This window comes from Acanthaster planci, linkage group LG05, assembly GCF_054643075.1.
Source record: "Acanthaster planci isolate LZ-2023a linkage group LG05, COTS_SCS, whole genome shotgun sequence".
NCBI lineage: Eukaryota > Metazoa > Echinodermata > Asteroidea > Valvatida > Acanthasteridae > Acanthaster > Acanthaster planci.
Genome location: NC_141781.1, coordinates 7,636,267 through 7,653,573, shown reverse-complemented (window position 1 = coordinate 7,653,573; position 17,307 = coordinate 7,636,267). Strand labels below are relative to the sequence as shown.

The 17,307-nt window shown below is 42.6% G+C and overlaps 1 protein-coding gene across 2 annotated transcripts in view; it reads left to right on the top strand.

The window, feature by feature from the left end:
• Positions 1-17,307, top strand: part of adamtsl5 (ADAMTS like 5) — a 77,036-nt gene that overhangs the window by 33,145 nt on the left and 26,584 nt on the right. The window contains exon 1 of one of the 2 annotated variants that reach the window (XM_022251760.2): positions 253-628. The exons of the other annotated variant lie outside the window; for it this stretch is intronic. The gene's annotated coding sequence lies outside the window, so the exon portion shown is untranslated. Of the gene's footprint in view, positions 1-252; positions 629-17,307 lie in introns of those variants that run through there. 2 annotated transcript variants of the gene reach the window in all.

Sequence of the window (17,307 nt, the reverse complement as noted above, 5' to 3'; positions counted from 1 at the left end):
TACGCGTTCATGACTGAATCGAATATGACAGTGAAGTGTTGTACCTGAAGCCTTTTAACGGGTCCTATCAGGAGAGTATTTTAGGTCTTTCATTTTCATCCGGGTCAAATGTCACAGAGACAAGTTGTGTACGGGACCTGACATGCGCATTTTACCGCTGAAGTGTGAGGCAACTACCTACATGGGTCATAGGCCTATGTTGTCTCCGGCAAGATGACAGCTCCTCCAGGCATTTGTATGAGATGACTGACAGATTCTGAAGGTAATCCACGGCTTTTACTAGTATCAACAGTGGCTGGGGTTATCTCCTCACCACAGATAATAGAACCATCCTCAGGTAAACATCATCTTTGGTGCTGGCTGTGCCAGATATTCCCTCTTTGGTCGGATTAGGTTCATCCTAAAAGTACCGGCTCCTCTCGCCATTTAGCGAACAATCAAATATCGATTCTGGCTGATAAAGGCCCGCTGGAAAAGGTGTGAAGTGTAATTTTCGTGGGGTCTGCACCGATCGAAGTGACAACAGCTGCGACCGACGTGATCAAGATAGATTTGACCATCGACAGAGGAAGCCGGAAGAGCTCTTGTGAATCGACGCACGCCACCGCGTCGGCTTCGGAAAGAACGGGTATGACTTAAACATTAATTTATTTCTATACACAAACCCACCCAGAAGTCGGGAAGTCATTTGTTATGAGGTCAGAAAGCTATAAATCCGCTGGTGATGGAAGCTGATCCGGAAGGGTCTGTGTGTCGGGAAAACTCGAGAATTGCATGAATAACGATGTTGAGAATATCTCGAGCGAAACATTACGTTTGGCTGTCATTATTTTGAGAACGAAATTCTCAAAAATCTGAAACTAAACAAAACCACAATCAGAGATTTGTTACATGAGATCTGTTTAATTATATCTCGAAAACATTTCAATGATGTAGTAGTATTTGATGCAATGGGTGATCAGTGTCATTTTCCAGCCGTTTTCTCTTCCTGTTTTCTGTCGTCAATTGCTCGTGACTGGTTTTAAGCTTGAACAGTTTGTTCTTTGTATTAAGTTAAATGGTTTTTGCCCAACAAGTCTGATATCTACCCGGTGTTCGTCAATTATCAACTAGCTTTAGGTTTGGGCAGGAATGTTTGCGAAATTTCGGCAAATATAAACAATAATAGGCTCTGCTGTATCGACTTTTCCTTCGAAAACACTGTTTGGCATTTTTTAAAACCTAATTTAATACAGGTTGCATTTCACGGTTTTTCAATGGTTTCATGCCACGTGATTGTGGATTTAGGATCATGGCTATAAATTCTTTACAAATGCCGTTATTTGTTCAAGATGCCTCCGATTTGGTACTTCCGTCACGGGTTGTCTTGCAATTTGTATAATTTATAGGGACCAATAAAATTAAGTGACATTTACTGTTGACGCAAATTGAATGTGATGTTTGGCATTTAGCAGGGCGCGTATATATTCAACATGAAGCCTTGCTGTGGCCTAGATGCACGTATTATACCAAGCCTTTTGGGAAAAGGTCCGTTGAAGTTCTTTATCAATCAGACTCAGTCCAGACAAACGGAATAGACGTTGAGAGACAAGTTTTTATTGGGGTATTCATTTTCCTAACAGTATAAATTATAGTTGATACAATTACCGATGATGTTGTTTTACCTTCTCTTTTACTGACAATATCCCAAATCTCCTGCAAGTCTAAATTTAAACGCAAGTTTTATTACGGGTGTAGGTCGTCGCACTGACCCGTGGGTTGCACTCAAGATCGGTACAGATTTTTACAGCTGTCATTTAAAGACGCAATGCCAGTCCGTATTGCCTCTGGGATGAGATCCTCCCAAAGTGCAACTAAATCCCACAATGTTGACAACAGATACAAGGTGAAATCCAGAAATTGTCATACGTTTGCCGCGATGTAAACCTGCTTGAGAGACTGGGACAACACAGAAGCCATTTGAAAGTGAGTTGCGTTAAATGCAAAGGTATAATGAGAACTTTCTCAACTGCTTTTGAAAGATCGTTTAATTTGAAATTTAATCTAAGAGATCAATGAATATAAATTAAAAGTTGTAAATTAAAAAGAGGTATCTGCAAACGAATCTACAGGTCGCGTTAGAAAACCTAATTAGAGCGCTTCTATATACTTCTCCAATACAACGTGAAGGTGTATGCCATCATTCTTTGTTGGTCCATTTTGTTAAACTGTCGATCAGTCTTTGGTAATTGCCAGTTTGATGGTTGGTGTGCCAATGTATTTCCTTCCTACAGTAAGGTTGAGAAGGCACTCCATGCTCTCTTGATGCTCTAGTACTTGCTATGGTTGAGGAACTAGATTCTCACAGATTGGGTGCTTGTAGATCATGATTAATTTTCAAGATGTAATTTGCAGGAGGTCGTGGGTTCGAGTCCCACCCGAGTAAAGCTTGTGAAGTTTTAATACTTCAGGTAAGGGCAAAACCCGTAATTAAGATCAAGTTGAGTTGGAGGGATTGTTGGCTGTTTGATTAGTTGGCCAGCTTCTTGGTGATGGAAAGGTCTGTCGATACGAACTTGGTTCATTTAGTTTGTTTCATTGGCATAAGATGGTTCGCTATAGATGGTTCATCTGATAGTTGGTTGCTTGTTAGGATTGGTAGACCTAGGCCTACTGACTTGTAGACCAGCTTGGCTCTGTCGTGCTGCCATGCAGTGTACAGCAAACCGAGATGACTCAGCGAGCTACTGCGATTTGCCGGTTCGTTTAACGCGATGAATCAACTTTGTGTTTAAAAGACTTTTGGAGGATGATATGCAATAATAACGAACACGGTCGATAATGGGAGTTCAAGACTGTCAATCGTCAGATGCTCTCCGTGTAAAGGCGCTGGTCCGCTTTCTTGAAAACGATGAAAACCAACCTGCTACTTCTTGTAGCTGTCATCCTTGGGATTTCTGACCTGATATCTCCGCCGTGACGGAATGTGTCAGAAGCAAAAAATGAGCAAACTTTCCTCGATTGCTCATGTTTCGCAGGAAAAGGGATTTACCAATTTGGTTAAGAGGCGGGGATGAAATAACGCAGACCAGGTGGAAAGATGTGATACCTTTAGTGATTTTAGTTTCAGGTTGTTTATAAAATGATTCGCTTAGACCTATTAGTAAAAAAAACTAAATGCTCTGGAGAGAGAGAAGCAAGTACACCGTAGCAGACGTTTATAATAACAGCTATCTATGTAGGGAGGAAGTTTCTCAAGGCATTTCAAATTCCTTTCACATTCCACATTTTGCTAATGAAAGCGCATCAACTATCCATTTCGCGCCGGCTGTAGTGTGATGTCCACGAGCCAGCTGCTTGCTCACTTAACGTTCCAGATTGTTCTGAGCAGGAGAACCCTGCACCTCACCTTGGAAGACAAGAATGAGAAATCCAGAGGCTCTGGACCAAGATCTTCGCAGGCATCAAAGGTCACCAGGCAGGGCACATTTGGTGAACACGTTACTGGATTCAATGTACATATGGCGCACTGCGGGATCGCCCTCAAGCCGGGAATCCGAGTACCTGTAGGTCCGTAAGATGAATCACGTTCCGGATTTGACACTCACCGAAATCCAAATCCGTTTGGCATTACACACTCGGACCATTACAATAACACGATTAGGCCGACAACTCGGGCTTAGCGGTGCTCTGAAAGTCTCAGATGGATTTCATGCCTGCTCTGATTTGTTGGGGATTCTTTGACTGCATCACTCCACCAACCAAACATGTTGGATTACTTCAGGCAAATCTCGCATACAGTCACATCAACGGAGAGAAGAAGGATGCAAAAATGTTTTCGATTAAACTACTTTGATTTATTAGCTTGATCCCCTGTAGCTGCGGAAACGAAGCCGATGGCCTCCGTTAAGCACTAACAGGCTATAATTATTGTCATGTGGTCCTTGAAAAAAACATAGCGGCACTCCTTGGTTATTGCCACCATTTTGGCTCTCCTTTGCATCAACAGGCTGTATTAGAAAGGTAAAAAATAGAGGTGTGAAAATGGAGCCACGATGAATGATGTCGGAATGGCGCCAGTTCCGAAAGAAATGCAAAATGGAAATCCAGGATTTCATCGTGCCTCCAAAATTAGGTTCAAGGTTACTCAATGCACGCTTTCATGACGAGATCTTGACAGCACAGCTTCTTATTCAGAAATCTAAACTAGTTAGCGTTCTTTTTATCGACTTTCTCTCACGTTTCCTTGATTGATGGGTGTTTCCGCGAGACGACTTCACTTATTTGTCTTTTTATAGAGATGGGACCCGCTACATGTTTACATCTTCAGGAAAACAACATATTCCCTGGGGATGTGATGACAGCATCAACCTGCTTGTTCGATAAGAAAATATCAGAAACACATTAAATCAAGCCGGTTGTCGACGTCAGAAACATTTGCTGTTTTGCTGACACCGTTTGCAAACTCCCGAACCGGGAGTGACACATTACTCATTCCCTTTCCTCCAAGGAACACCTAAGATGCTCCCCTGATTCGTCTTAGACACCTTAACGAGAGGAAAAGGGCTTGGTGAGGGGGTTATTCTGTCGACGAGTGAGGGGAAGCCCCTGGGGTGTCAGATGGCAGCGCTGAAAGGAAAGAGATCTTGATTCGAACCGGAACGCCTCGGGCGCTCGGTCTGAGAGCGGTCCAGTGGTGTGTTGAGAAATACTTGGGGCTGGGGATCAGAACAAGCTAACGCCTATGGACAGTACCCACAGGTGTCTCTCTGTAGCTATCCGAAACACTGCAGCCCATCATTTCTAAGACTTTGGGGGCAAGTTGTCCATTCATTGTCAAAGATATACAGATGTTGCTCCCATCGTGTCTGAGAAGTTCTTTTCTCCACGGTAAACGGTGCATCTACACAGAAATCAGTTAGGTTCGACGCTCACGCGGCCGATAATTGAGGTGGTAGATTACTTCGCGTCAAAGACGAGGAGTTGGAGAAGATCAGAAATTGCGAACAGTGATTAAAATCTCTCAAGGAAACTCAAGAAGATAAGAGAACGTATGTATAATCAGAAAAGCCTGGTTTTCAAAGTTCAGTTCTGAGTCAGCCAGTGAGTATTGCTGTTTGGTAGAGTGTTTCAGCTCCAGACCATTGTGTAATTGTAGTGCAAATATAATAATGTGTAGTTATATTTCTGTGATAGCATTGGAATTATTTGAAATTCGTATGCAACTTCAACATTTATAATGTGATCGGCTAAATCGTCTGTTCAACCAAGGCGAAAATTCCAGTGCAAGCAAACCTGGTTGTGACACTTGACATGTTAAGATGAAATGACGTGTCAAAACTTAACGACTTTGCATATAGGCCTGACTGCACAGCTGTCCCTGCACCACGTTTGCCTTTTTCCCCTGTCTGTACACTGCATCGGATCATGATCAAACTGACGCATAAATAACTGACACAACTTTCAGCCAATTGCCCGTTGGACTGTCTGCAGTGAGCCCGTCCGTGCTCAACGAACCAATGCAGATGCGTACGTGAGGCACTGCACAGATCCAACAAACGGCTGTTTTATGTATGCTATTTCCAGGCTCTTTAACCCATCAAGCTTGACAGGTTTATGCGCAGTGGCAACCTGCGTATATGCGTATTGCCTTAACCCGATACCCCCTCGCGCGAATGTCGGAATTTCTTAAGTTTCTGTTGCGCACAGCTACACACAGAAAGTACGTCGTGGGCGGTCTGGTGAACTTCGAGGACCGCCCTTGTCCTTTCGAAGATTTTTCAAGTATAGAATATGCTTTCTCGTTTTGTTCTTAATCCAGTTGATGGAGGATTCTTGGCCGATCCTCTCTCATCACTTTTGTCCATCAGTTTACTCGGGTTGTCTCCGGCTTTGTTGCTGGGGGAGTACATGGACTGGAAACGTAAAGCAAACAAACCCATTCAAGTGTTGATCACGTCAACGACAACTGGGAGTGAGATTGTAAGGGAACAGACTAAAGGGTGAAATATTGGAAGAGATAAAATTTCCTACTTTGCAACGAACCACGATATGGTTCGATCAACCTTCTCCAAGAGGAAAGTGCATTCGCTCTCCCGAAGTATGTCTGAAGCAACTGTTTGTCTGTGTCAGGGCTGTCTCTCTCTCTACAGTTCTAAAAGTAAGAATGCAGATGTCACACGGCCTAATAAATGCGAAAGTGCATCTCAATCTCTTTCAGATAGTTCGAAGGTTGGGTCGATCGTGGTTGCCTTCAGAGTTCAAAAGACACGTCACATCTGAAAAGAGTGAACGTTTTCATTTGAAACCCACTCGACTGAAAATAAAAAAAAATGAATTGGAAGGAAGGAGTGCCATGCCACCCCGAAATTAATTTCACCAGCAGTTTATCACCAAACAATGTGTTGCTTTGGCTTTCCTAATACAGTTGATGATAAGCTGATTTAATTCGTTTCCTCCGGGAATTGCCCTGTTCGCTCTGAAGACCGTGTTTAAAAAACATTGACGAAGTTTCCTTTCTGTTTGGTCCATTATCATCGCTAGTGAGAGATATCAGTAACCCTATAGTCAGTCGGTGAAAGAGCGCTTGTCTTTTTAAGCAAATTGGTTGAATTTACGACCGTTTTTTTCGCACAGTAGCCCGTATATAGTTTCCTGCTTCATCCCAACTTTCTCGCAAAAAACAAGTACACATGGAAGTGCGTAAATTCAGGGTCAGAGAAGATCGTCGGCGGAAGCCGTGGGTTTTCACCCAGGTGCAAACCCTTGCTTGTTTGCAAGACCGTTAATCAATCGGCAATTATTAATGACTTGTTTACTTCGGTAGCCATGAAATAGAGGCGGGGGTAACAGGGGTGCCTTTTCACCGTTTGGTCATGACTTGACATCACGATTCGTACACAGTCTGAACCGCCTGTGAAAGTTATACAATGCAACATGTTTACACGATCACAATGTAAGCTTGCTCTGAAGAGGGGCACTGTGATCCGAAAAAGCTGACAAATGCTGTCTGTCGCAACTTCCTTTGCCGACAAAAACACCGGAAAATGCCAACCGTACGGGGTGCAACTGTTCACTGATCTCTTGTCACATCAGAGACAGCGTGTAAATTGGTCTAGATTTATTCCACTGTCCTCTTTTGTCAATTATTAAAATGTGGTGGGATTTTACAACTTTAGTTGCATCGAAAGCATATGAAATGTTTCGTGAGAGGAAATGGAAGTTTTTCGCCAATTCCCAGGATATTTCGTTTCGCTTTTGCCGACCAGCTATTTAACCAACTAAATCAATGGGTTGTCAGATTTTGTTTCAATCAGGTATTGATAGGTATGAGTGTAAAAGAAAAAAAACGTGCGTGGGAAGTGAAGGTAATTGCCCAATCCCAATGGACTAAAAAAAAATTAAGGTGTTCAAATGAACTTCTCGCATGATTCACTGATGGAGCTAATGTGAAGTGGTGTTGAAAATGTTCAACCGCAGTAACGAGCTCTGTAAGAGATAATGTTTTATCTTAACGTTGTGGCACCTGAGCCCACACTGGGTGTTACAAAAAGTCGAGACTGTTCCCGCAGGGAATAGAATTGCACGCAGGCAGCACGCCTCCGATTGTAAACGTGCTCTTTTCTCAATGATGTCATGCATGCACTTTCTGTGATCTGTATACTTCACGTGGTCTAAATTAATATAGAACTAGTTCAATTTGACAGTATGTTTGCTAACATATTCCGCAACTGCTGTCAACTAAGACATCCCTTTTCTTACCAAAAACGCACCGGGAAAGTAATAACTGTGTTTACACAAGACTAATAATTTTATGAGTTTTATTCATATGTGGATAAGCATTCACCAAGCAAATAAACACACAATAGTTTTTGGAAAGGCAGGAACCATTGCGATACATTTCTGTAAACGATCTTGCAACAAATCTTCATTACCAATGGCGTGCGGATGTAAACTTGAGTGAATTATTGAAGCTTGGAAAGTAAAGATACCAAACTGCGAAGGTGTCATACCATTACGTATAAATCACCCCAAGCGGAAAAACACCTAAATACCACCAGAAGATGCCGCCATATCGGGCCTCACCCTTGGAGAGTGTAGCTCATGTAGCTTGTTATATCTCTGCCAGTGGTTTAGCCGCACTTTGACGCGTAACTATACGACTTTTAAAATAGATTTCTTTTTCAGAACAGGCGCGGTTCCAGCCCAAAGGGAAAGGGATTTGAAGGCTTTTCAAAATTTTAATCGGGAAATTTCATTACTATAGGATTATAGTTCAGCTGTCATTGAGTTTTCGATCACATGGATGAAAATTATTTCCAAATTCATCTGATTTTTTGATTAAAAAGTGATGAATAAGATGACCCGTTCTGGTTGGGGATTGGACATTACATACAACAGACATCATTTCATGAAATAGCTCGGTAGTATCTGAGTTGTAAAGTCATCATGAAATCGATCACTTTTGGTATAGTCCTCACCAGTATCACTAGCAAAATGTTTTGAAAGCGAGGTCTCTTTCTTTGAAGAAATTTCGCCAGGATGGCAGCACTGAGTCCTACCGAGTTCGTCCATCTTAAATCAAAACCTCTTTCCGACATATGACGAGTCCGATAAAAACATATTTGCCGACATGCATAAATTACAAGAAAAATCAACAAGTCAACTTTTGTCTCCAATCAATACATCAACAGCTTCCGAAATTTCTGCCAGACTTAACTGGGACTGTAAACAAGCCGTCTATGTTTTCAGGGAGTTGAACTTTTCTAATTCATTTATATTTCTCAAATTATCAAACAGATTGAGAGCATGGTTTATATTTTGGCACCGACGTGTCTCCAGGATGTCGTGCAAGTGTTCACCACTTGAAAAATGCTCCCTTGATGAACTGACTGGTGACCTTTGACCTTCCCTTGCTTCTGAAATTAGAGGGACGAAAAAAAGGCGGCATCCAGACATATTGCCCTTCAAAATAAAACAGAGGAAAGTGCGTACTCGTCGCGGGTACTGAAAGATTGTTGCAGTTGTTGCGGGTCAACAGACAATCAAAAAAGTCTTCTGTCGGATCCACATATGGCTCAGTACTTTCCAGTGTCATTTGTAACAGTGATTTAGGGGGAAGGTTTAGCAGGGAGCGAACATTGACTCCGTGTAGCACTTTAGAAAAAAGTGTTACCCGTCTGGGGTTTGAAGTAGGCCTACAAGGAATTAAACACCGCGTTTGTTGTATTAACTGTGACCTGATTGAAGCTGTCATGTATTGCCACCACTGGCAATATGTGAGTCTATTTTATCCCAGCATGCACATACGATCATGCCGGTAACAATGTTAAATCTCAACAACTATATTTTGCACAAACCTATTAGAAAAATCAATTTTGGTATATTGTAATTTGGATCCTTTCAATTTGGTTTTGTTGTTGCAGTCCATTTGACGACGCATCTTGGACGTGTCTGAGCTTCGTATTGTAGTACGCAGGTGCCATATTGTTATTATGGTCATCGGTGTGCGCTAAGGCCGGTTCATACTCGGCGCAAAAGCGAACACAAACTCGATTTTGTGATGTCAAAATTAAATATTCGCTCTGCAAATTCGCAAAAGTTGAACACCTGTCAATTCGAGCTAATTTTTCTGCAAATATTTCGTGACATCAAATTCGCTTTGCTTTCACATTCGCCTGTGCTAGTATGAACCAGCCTTTAGGCAGGAGTGATGGTAGGCTTCATTCCATAACACGCTCCTTAAATCCGATTTCTTCAAGCCGCTATCCACGGTGCCATTCGACAGAGACAACAAATGTTCGGACTGAAATAACGGTAGAGCGCATCAAATGTTTTGACTGACAACAGAGTCGATGACCGCAAACACGATGACCTTCGCGAAGATTGCTGTTATTGAAAGCCCACGCTGATAATGTGTCCGCGTGAGATTTCCAGAACAGTCGGACATTCTTGACGAAGTAACTTTCTGGGGTCCTCAGTATTGACCGCATCTCAGATCATATCAACGCGCTTGGGCAATGACTGGGTGTGTCCTCGATCATCAACAGACATTCTTAAATAACCTGAGACGTTCTCCATTCCTATTGGAATTCATGACGATGGCGATAATCAGCACAGGTTTCTTTGCTTCAAAGTTGTCTCTAGTCCTGCATGCATTGCACGATCATTAAAATTTAAAGTAGAAAACATAGGCCTATTGCTTTTTCTTGGGGCCAATGGGGGTAACGATGGCCATTCTACTTCCATTAGAAACGTTTGCGATTAATTAAGACGTTACCAAAATATCTGAATGCCAGTTAGACCATAGAGCAAGGACTTTGCCATCATATGGTAAGCTATAAATAACCCACGAGCACGCAGGAATCAGAAGCTCCTGTGGCTATTTTTGCTGTGTTGCCATTTTGACTTGGTCGTGGCAAACTGCTGTCAAGCTTTGGATCCTCTTTTCGGCCGGCTGCAGTGCAGAGTGCTCATAGCAAGCGCGGACCTACTTTTTAAAGTGATACCAAGTCACGTGTGGCCATTATTGATGTAGAGTGAATTCGTGTACCAAAAGGACGTGGGTAAGAAGCAGGGGAGGAGTTGGTAAACAGTTGATCCCGCTGCGGCTGTATTATCAAATCTCCGTCCCGTTCAAAGTCAGTCCCCAGTGGTGCCTCGGGGCTGTGCCGTACGGTGCACACGTCGCCCTATTTACTTTGGGCAGCGGCATTTGCGTGTGCATGGAGTAGAAAAGGGGGGCTCTATTTAACACCCAAATACGAGATGAGTGCCATGTTGTCGTGAATGAATTCCCCTTCCCTTTTGACAGCGTCCGAAGGGAATTGCGGAGGTTTGCTAGCTTGGAGTTTATGGGACTGAAAGTGCATGTAGGCCACTGCTCAATCGTTTAATCCAAAGAGGACACCAAACTTGTCAAAGACGCAAATTGAAATCAGTTACAGTACCATGTCATTATTGAAATATCAGGTTGGATAATATTTTATGATTAAATTTTGGTCCAACATCGATGCCATGGGCGCGTAAGGTAACATAAGTGATATCATTTACAGACAAAATTTTATCATGAAATTTTAAGTGTCAGCTACTAAGTTTGTTCTATTTAGGTCTATTCACCGCGAGTATGGACACTGTGCCTATTTCCATTTACATGTAATATCCTTTTTTTAATTGGGGAGAGGGTTTTCTAACCACAAGGAATTAGAAGTTCCTCCAGTCTGAAATCTCTGGCCACGATCTAGTACTTTCATGGTGATTTCCTAGTCTGATAGATCCACCATTGAAACCTGACTAGAAGTCTGGGGGCTTTTCATTCAACACATACCCAGTGTAGGCTTTGATTCTTTCTCATATCCAGGTGGAAAGCTCGAGGGAGATAACAATTTCAAATTCCCAAGAGGACTTCGGTTAAGTGTCCTTTTACTTTTTATCTGGAAAGCCGTGTTTAAAAGAATAATAATGACAAACAGCGCACCTTATTTGCTGTGTATTCGGTTCGCTTTTTGGCAAGTAACCTGGCTCCAAATAGTGAAATAGGTTGCATTCCGTGACTGACCTGCGGCTATGAGATAGAGACCCGTAAACCGAAGAAAAGGCAGAGAAGTGGCCGGCGGGGATCGATTGCCGCTCGCTATTGTTGGCGCTGTAGTGGTGGGAGCCTCGCTTCTGTGGCGGACGGGCCTGAGAAATATGGAAGACAAAGATCCGTAGGGAAATCCAAGATGCTTACGGGAAGCTGAGATGCGCTATTCTAGTGGATATCCCGATTTCTTAAAAGTAAAATAGTACACTCGACTCTGAATCTGATACAGTTTGTTTTGACAAGAAATAGCCGGTTTATAGTGGCAATGACAATATCACGTCCATCTTCTGGGTCATCGAGAGGTCACATGGAACACAAGGTAGGCCTATTATTTTCATCTTTGACAGTCCTTCTTGGTGTACCGGTATACTTTATCAAATGACCGAGCGAAGGGAGCTATATAATCTTTATGTAAATTGTTTATAGCAGTCAGCTCATAAAAAGAGGGCAAAAATCATAGTTCTGTTTTGCAGCGTAGCCAGGTACTGATTTAGGGATAGTTCTCTTAACGTGCGCAAAAGCCGCACACCTCTTTAATATAGTTTTTACAGACATTGTCGAGCTGCCGAATGACATGCGCAATATATTAACCCTCGTCCTGCCGAACTTCGCTTCTGGGGATGATCCCGGTTTCATATGAAGACTAATGAAAATATTTTTGTCATGTTCGGATTTACCACAGAGGAGTATTACCTATAGGCCTAACTGTGAAATTCGACTCGGATTCGATCGAGGAAATACGATATTTTTCGCAGAAGTTTGTCTTTCCCTTTCCTTTAATACATCACTAAAAATGCCTGGAAGGGCTCTTTTTGTGATGGCCTTTGTCAAGTATTCATCACGTTGACCTCATTTTGCACAATGGAGTGAAATTATGAATCACCTTATACAGCTCATGCTCCTCGAAGTCCGCGTTTTGTAACCACCAATCCACACTTGGTACGTGGGTGTTGCAACATTGCGAATGGCCTATTGCATAAATGCCTAATTGATTTCTGCTTTAGGTGATCTGATTTTGATAAAGCTCTTTGCCCCGGGCAAACTTCCTGTGCGGGAGTTATGCAACTCATTCGCCCGGAATGTTGCTTGATAGTTCTTCTGCAGGCGGCAGCGATATAACTTTCGCTTTGGCTCTCTGGTCCACCCTCAGTGTTATCATGCACTGTCCTTCTTAATGTTAATAACCAAAGAAATTGTATGTGTTAATTTTCTGGCAGTCTTAAAATACTTCGAATAATGGGGGCTAAGCATTTCCTGAGCTCATGATTTCAATGTATCATAATTCTTACTGCTTTGGGGATTACAGAGCAATCCCAGTTTCCTGGCTGATCTATTAGGACTTTGACAAGGTCCTATTTATTTCTTCAACAGAGTTGTGAAAGACAACTGCACTTGTATAATTGATGACTAAATTCAATCATATATGCTTATTACACTAATCTGAAGCAAAGCCAGATATCCAGTGCACCTAAAAGTTAAAACGGCCACCGAGATGGTCATCGTGATAGGATGGGATAGGATAGGGGTCCTTGCCCCCTTACTGAATCAAGGAAAGGGGGCCGTCTAATGAAACTCGGAAACACTAATAGACGGAACCCGGGTGTATCAGCACTGGTCTCACACGCAACAGCAAGGGAATTGCACGACTGCGTCCATCTTAATTCTACTCCATATTTTTTACATCCATGGTTTTAAATACCCGATCATAGGCCTACACTTCCATTCGTATTTTATTTACTTCCTCAGCTGAAAAGACAACTGTTTGCTGATATAAGGTACCGGTATATTTAATTGCTACTAATCGTGGTTATGCTATACTGCGTTTTATTTGGCTATTGTCTGTTGCAGGTGTTAGCTTTACGGAGAAGCATGGGCTGTTTTTTTTGTTAGAATAAAAACTTGTCACAGAATTACCGTGTAAAATCAGATTCTTATAGACTCATCGCATGAATATCAATGATAGATAACAACAGTGGCGTAAATAAGGGAAGCATGGGGCCTAGCCCTCTCTAGGCCTGTGCCCCCTCCTGTGTACCCCCCCCCGCTTAGAAATTAGAGAGGGAAAATACCGCCATTGTCAGTGGTTAACTGTGACCGAACCCCATCGAGTGCTCCCTCCAGAAAAAGAGGGCCCCCAAGTGCCCACCGTCCTACAAAATGTGGATATGAGGGTGTTAAAGGTTCGTGGTCGGTAAGATTCCAATTCGGTCTTTTCACGTCTCGTAACTTTTTTTAATTTAAGTACCCGCCCTTGATTGTTTGCACAAATTTTCCACTGTCTGAAACACAGAGGTTCTTGAATAGCGACGGTAGTTTTCTGAGTTAAAATTGCCTAAGCAAGAGTGGCTGTCCCATCTTGGTCGGTCAGACGTCTCACTTCCGCCCCATCTCTAATTTGTGGTTACTGCAATCATGGCTGCAATCACCACCTCACTTTAAGGACACGCAGGATTCATCTTAACCACTCCCTCAAATTTCATCAGCTCAGATGCATGCCCCGCCCTCTTTCAGTCAGTGCATCTCGTTTCAACGCTGCAGATTTACTTTTTTCACACTCCCTGATCACAGACAATGACAGGTTACGTAATGCGTGGTTGTCAACTGCTCGGCCTGACAGGCCACTGGTCGCTCCCTCTCGTCTCACCATAGAGCTACAAACCCACCAACCCGTGATGAGCACGACCGTTTCCCGCACATATTCTGCAGGCTCGCCCGTTACACGAGATCTTCATATTCTTATGCATAGGGGCCTACCAACTGAATTTACTAATTTCTAACTTTGCAGGACTAATCCTCAGTAATTCCTACGGATTAGGCGCAGGAAACTCGTCAATCAAAAATGTACCGCGTCCTCTGTTTCTGTTCCCCATTCGCGAGGAACTTATCAATTTGAAGAGATGTTGGGCACGAGGCGTTATTCTGATGAAGACAGAGATAATGGGTGACGAGGTCTCCAATTTTAGGTCAGGGATGTGAAGAGCCACAGTGATCACAGTTGTTATCATAAGAGGTTCCTTTTTTGGTATCAAATTACATCTTTCTTGCTACCAAGGACTAATTCTCGCGCGATGCTTGCCGCTGTACTAGAGCTCCCTTTTTGATCAGTATTGACTTAACGTATGAGACATTTTTCTTGAATCACTGCTTTTGTCTGCTTCTCCGAACTGACCCATTCCATTTTGGATGTGATAATGGGATGTATTCGCAAATAAGGCGTCAAGTCTCAGGTGGGCCGACAAGACGCCTCTCATGAAGGTAGTGAAGCTTCTTTTCAGAGAATATATCTTTTTAAACAAGGTTTGCCCTGCATGCTAAATAGATTAAAACAAAACAAAGCAAAGTATGCCCCATGTACACCGAGTTACCAAATTTAATTTCATAAGCTTTCAACAAACTCGAGAGATATTGTATAGGCTATGTACGCCCACCTGTAACTGAACAAAAATGACCAATCCCATGGTGCATAGCGATTTACCTATTTCAAGAGGTTCACTGTTACAAACAGTGGTGCTTTCCATCTTTAAAAGTGAGATATATTTCACAGTCATCTCCCTATTACACGCTCGAAATTCTCAGTCAGTAGCTCCACCTCAAATTGAACTAACCAAGAATCTATATTACCCTCCAGGGAACTGAGTCAGGGAACCTGTTTTTGCCGAGGAGCGGGGAAGAGATTTCACCAACAAATTACAGCTAGTCCGCACGGAGCCACCGCTTTTTAACACGTGCGTGAAAATATATTTCACGGAGGGAAATACTGCTAATTGGTGTCGCGATAAAAAGATGTTCCAAAATGTTTGAAGGGGTCACGGACTGTGCCTGAATCCAACCGGCACTGAGAACGGAAGAGAGGTGCCGGGTGAGAACTATCTGCGAGGAACTTTTATGTGATCAGGATTCCCCTATCGATCGCCCTAAACGGTGAGCTGGTGTGCCATACACTATCATGCGAAACTGTCCCACGAAGTTCGATCGATGCAGGACGGGAATAAATAAGTTGCTCGTTGTCAAAACTCGCCCGTTGATCTTTTGGTTGGTCTTTTTGTCGATGAATGTTTCTCCTCTGAAGAAAGTCAAGATTTTTTTGACTGCTTATGATCATTCCCATCAGTCAAGACTCAAATATTATACATGCGGTTTGGCGCTTAGTTTCGGTAATAAATAAGTATTTGCAAAGTTTCCGTGAAAACGTATCAGAATAATACCATTTTATGAGAAGTATAGCTGAAATTATAGACTGGTTTGTCAAACATTTAACAATGCATCCACACTCGTTTGGACTAGCTTGGACACTGTCAGTATCTAGTTAGACACTCTCTAGCAGACGACAAGAAGGTTGCATCTCTTCACGTGTACTGAAAATAATTGTCACCTTGCAGGAAAGCAGACTTAAATAGGCGAAACACAATAGATGGTATCTGGAGGCTAATTCGTTCGTCCTCTCGAGACTTAATGACAACTAAATCCGCAGAGAAAACCCTCGTGTTTCCCCAAGGCTCCATCTGAGTTCCTGGTGCCACGCTCCAAGGATTTTCCCTTCCGGAACAGACTCCACAACGACTCACGCCGTCTAAAATATACAAACCACCAGTTTCCAATCTCTACATTTCCCCGCCGAGCACGTACCGTTTTTAAACGGGACAATCAGGGGGAGGTAGATGCTCTCCGGTACCTTCTAAAGCCCTCCAAAATCACAGTATTATTCCAAAAGTGATAACCCATAGCTATTTTTCTTGAATTTCTTTCCTGGACTGGCAGGCGAACGCTCATTTCAATAAGTCGCACGCCAACAGACCTGCCAATCGATTTTCAATAATCAGAGAATTTACCCACGGCTGCCTTAACCAACCCCCTCCAGCCACGCCCTTGTCCCAAAGGGAAAGGCCTTGGAATGGGGTGCCTAATTAGCTGGAGCAGAAAGCCAGTGTCTACGAAAGACCCAATCCACGGAGAGTTTTGAAGGGTTGATTGGCAGCCGGGAAAAGTGACTAATGAGCTGTAGAATAACAGCCCTTTGTTGATACAAATCGGCTTCATGAATGTTGCAAATCTCATTACTTGTAACACGGTTTGTGTGAAAGGGAGAGTTAGTGTTGCAGCTGCAAAATATCCAAAGTGTCCGAAGGCCTGATGTCCTTTTTGCAGCGGGTTACTCCGTATAGAAAACGAAAATATTTTTGGGTCAAAACCTTGTCAGCCGCTCTACTTTGCCCCCATGAAGTCAGAGTATTGAGTACAAACCGATTTGTGTGAATATTTTTATCATAGGCCCACAAACTGTTCCCTCCTGACTAAAGAGCACACCGAGTGGCTGGATGTCAGAAAAATTAGTCTTTCTTTGTTCTGCTTTTGAGAAATCCAATTTGGATTTTGTAATTAAGACTACGTTTGTAGTAAATAATTTTTAACAGGTAATGAAGAAATTTTACTCCAGATATCGCCAGTTTAAAAGGACAGAGTTTTAATTATTTTTTTCTGTTACAGTGAATAAGTTTAGAGGTCGTTCCCTCTTGTTTCAATTTATCTAATTTCAATATGGTCCAAATAAATTGAATATGACTTTCCTTCCCATCCTGTCCATTGGCTTAGATGTTCAACAGTTCTCCCCGTAATCCAATTATTCAAAATTGGTAATCTCCAAACGATCACTGCGTTTCAGTATAACATTATTAGTCTTGAGGCATCGACGGTCAACCGCAAATTTGACTTCTCCGAAATTAAGAGTTCACTCCCTGGAGCCGTAT